This window comes from Vigna unguiculata, chromosome 10 (assembly GCF_037176805.1).
Source record: "Vigna unguiculata cultivar grain cowpea cultivar isolate G323 ecotype 2 chromosome 10, ASM3717680v1, whole genome shotgun sequence".
Taxonomy (NCBI): Eukaryota; Viridiplantae; Streptophyta; class Magnoliopsida; order Fabales; family Fabaceae; genus Vigna; species Vigna unguiculata.
In genome coordinates this window covers 2,911,732-2,915,894 of record NC_140801.1, presented here as the reverse complement: position 1 = coordinate 2,915,894, position 4,163 = coordinate 2,911,732, and the positions used below count along the sequence as shown (strand labels likewise).

The window sequence follows — 4,163 nt, the reverse complement described above, 5'->3', positions numbered from 1 at the left end:
ATAATAATAATAATAAGGAGATGAAAATTGATAAAGTCAAACAATTCTTATCAAAAAAATAAAAATATAAGATAAAATTGTAGATGAAGAAAGGATTAGAAAAATTCTTAGAGAGAAAACACTTCCACTAGCGCTCAGTTGCTAATAACGTGTTAGAAAATAAAAGTTAATAATAGAAAGAAGAAGAAAATGAAGGAGAGTGAATGGAGAACAAATTTTATGTATGTCTTAATACTAATAAAAGGAGTCCGTATCAAATCAATGGACGACCATGATAGAAAGAGTTCGTATCAAATCAATGCACAACCATTAATTTATAACATTGTTCATATATGAGTTGAGTTTTATCTTGAATTTTTACTATATGCTTATCTTTGTTAACTATCTCAACACACTTCTCATGAGCAATTATTAGGAGTTAAATGAGTTAGATTTTTTTTTCATTTTTTTAATTTTTCAGTTTTATGCATGAAGTTAAAAGTTGAAAGTTGTGTTGTTGTTTCTATTAAGAAGTAGATTTTAAGCCTATCTCAACCCTACAAAATTGATTTGTAAGGTGAGGTTTGCATCCAATTATATACTCTAAATTGACTTTATCCCTAGTCAATGTGAGACTTCCAACACCTCCCATCACGCCGAGACATATATATCTCGTGTGTGGGATTAGGGATTAATGAATAGTGTAATAGTGGCTCGATAGCAAATGAAACGATAAACATAACAAACATCAAATTTCCTTAGGATAGGCTCTAACTCATGACTTTGATATTATATTAAAAAGTGATTTTTAAGTTTAACTCAATCTTAAAAAATCAACTTGTAAGTTGTTGAGGTTTGCACCCACTATATACTCTAAATTAGCCTTATCTTTAGTTAATGTGAAACTTTCAACCCCGTTTCTATTATTTGAGGTTAATTTCAAATCGACATTTTATGTTTATATGCGTACTCTTCCTAGGGTACAGTAGAAACATGTCTCTTCTTCAAAGAAATTAAGGTTTTATGATTTTTTTAATAAATGCTATGACCCATTTTGTTTCGAGTTTAGCCCTCTCTGGGTTCCTTTTCATCAATGTCATCAAGAAAAATGTACGAAAAAGATAGTTTGAATACTTTGTAATGAGAAAACCAATTATAATAATTTTATTTCATAATAACTTTATTTAGTACAAAATTAATAAAACAGTAAAATGGTTGTATAAAATAATAGAACTGTCAATTTATACACCATTTTTCAAAATTTATAACTAGATATATATTGTTATCATTCACTTTTATCTAAACATGGTTGATTACTTACCTGTAGGGCTTCACATTTTAAAAACTTTTCTTTTCTATTAAATAGCCACATCAAAAGTTGTATACATCCCTGTATGATGTTTGCAACTTTTTAAAATATATTTTAAAATATTAAATTCAGTTTTTGATGAATGCATTCTAGAAGCGGAAAAGAATAACAGAGAAAAAAAAACCTAAAACAAATCCAAATTTGTATAAGTAAACTTTTACAAGAAATACTGATTGTAATATGTTTAGTTGGTAATAAATGTGCATGTGAGCATATTAATATGTTATAGATGACTAGAGCAAGTCTCTACATTATAGGTACTCGTCTGAAATTTTTTGAAGTACTACACAAACAAGACATTGCTCCAATTTCGACACAAGTCCCCACTGTGAAATGACAGAACAATAATAAACACTATGAGCCAAGAAAAACACCGCTAAATTTCACAGTTAAGATATCTGCGAAATATAACTAGAAACATGTGGTCTAGTGTGGCACGACAAGGACGTGTCCTTGCAAGTGTGTTGGGAAATCTGAAGATACAGTATAAGAACAATTATTATGAGATATATAGACTATTGAATGCGCCATATCTGGCTCCAAAAATCTCCATGTCTTTTGTTTTTTTCTTTTTTTTACCTGATTGAAATTGGCTATTGCTGTTTATATTGATTGAGAAAACCTTACCTGCTTTAGTTTCTTTGCTTTGTGGCTAGTAGACCAATATTTTCATGTGATAATATATATTATTGTTTACTGTTAGAAATCAGTTTCCTCAAACTCATTCCAAAATGTTTATAGTGGAAAATCACACACAAAGAAACTTAAAACTTATGCATTAATTACATATAATAACAAACAACCTTAAAACTTATGCATCAATTACAGATAATAAACCACAACATAAACTTTGCACATCCTTGCTGACGATATATGACAAGAAAAACACAACGCCAAACCACTTGTTTCTTCCAACAAGTGATTGTCCTCAATGATAAAACAAATTTAAATCTGGGATGGCATAGGCTGAGATTACTGAGATACAGAAAGATATAGTCCAGCATAAAGCGACTTATTTTGTCTGATATAATAGAATGGCAGAAAGGTTAATCCTTTAAGACAGGTTTATGGATTTCCATATATTCAACAAAGTCATCTATATACTTTTGGTGCAGTTCTTTGTCCCCAACTATCTTACTCATCTCCTTTGCTTCACTTTTGTAAGTTTTTTCCAACATCACTGCTTTCAATGCATTGGCCAAGGATTCCCTGGTGAATTTCTCATCATTCTCACTTCTCTGTACTTTGACGCCTACCCTTTTCTCCTCCATAATCCTAGCAACTATAAATTGATCATATTGGAAGGGCAACATAACAAGTGGACACCCAACTTGAAGACCCTCAATCACTGAACTCCAACCACAGTGAGTCAGAAACCCCCCAACAGACTTGTGTGCTAAAATCCTCATCTGTGGTGCCCATGTTCTCCACACCAATCCCTTTCCTGAGTTATTCACAACCAGATCCTGCAACTCAACGTTAGAGGTGTTTTGCCTTTTCAGAACCCAGAAAAATGGAAAACCAGACATTTCTATTCCCTTTGTAATTTCAGTAAAGTCTTCATCACTTAGTCTCACTTCACTTCCAAAAGCTACATAAACCACTGACCCTTTTTCCTGTTTGTCTAACCATTTAAGGATGGTATCCCAGTTTTCATCATTGCTGTCTTCACTGAACTTTACTGAAAGTGGCAATAACCCAACTGGCATCACTGGTTTACTATATGCACTTTTACACAAGTTGAGAGTCTCACCTTCCATCTCCATGCAGCTTCTTGAAGCAATAAGTTGAGCAGCATCAAAAGTTATTTGGGTTCGAAACACGTCTGAAACCCCCGATTCATTTCTGTCACAATGTTCAATATATTTGCCCCGCGGAGACTCCCTTGTTTTTCTTCTCATAAATGTTGTAAAAGAATACAGAATAGATGCACAAGAAGTAGAGAATGAGATGCAGGGGATTCCTAGCTGAGAACATATTGGAGGCAACCAATAGGGTGCAAAGTCGTATATTATCCAATGGGGTTTGCATCTCTCAAGAAACATGGTCAAAGGTTGTTAAAGACCATCAAAAGCCTGCTTGAGGTGTGGAATGAGGTGGTGAGGAATGTCCACTGTGGCCTCTGCATTTTCTGGGAGCTTGTCAACACGGGGCAGTGACAGTTGTATGAGATCCACCATAGGTTGCAAGTTTTCAGGCACTTTGGGTAGGCGATGGATATTTCTAGGTGTGGAAATGAAAGATATTTTGTGACCCTTTTGAGCTATGAGTTTTGCAAGCTCAAAAAATGGACCTATGTGACCAAATGCTAGCCATGGAAACACCACAATGCGAAGCTTCTCGCGCTGCTCCGCCATGGATATGCGTGTGTTTAAGCATGAACGTGTGGCTTCTTTATCATGAATGGTTATTTATCCTCCTATATATAGAAAATATCAACTTTAAATGAGTTTTGAATACTTATTAATATTCATGGTAAGCCTTTTTTTTCTTTTTCTGTTCATTAGTGCCTCTCTCTCTTGTCGATCTTGGACCACATTTGAAGATAATGGTCTTAAATAGTGACACATAATCAACATATGTGATTCCCACTCACTTCATCTCATCGATTCTAATTGGCAGGCGAAAATATCAATCATGGGTTTTAAAATTTTGATTAATAAATTTTGATAATTTTCTCACATTTTTTAAATGATTTTAAAATATTAAAAAGAATAAAAAAATAAAAAAACAAAAAATTACTTAAAAAATGTCACCTAAAATTATAAAAAAAGTTGTCATAATTTAATAGTTAAAAAATCATTTTCCTATATAT

The 4,163-nt window shown here is 32.9% G+C and overlaps 1 pseudogene; it reads right to left on the bottom strand.

Annotated features, from left to right (window-relative positions):
- Positions 1 to 2,063: 2,063 nt before the first annotated feature.
- Positions 2,064 to 3,758, bottom strand: LOC114166675 (putative UDP-rhamnose:rhamnosyltransferase 1 pseudogene; annotated as a pseudogene).
- Positions 3,759 to 4,163: the final 405 nt, after the last annotated feature.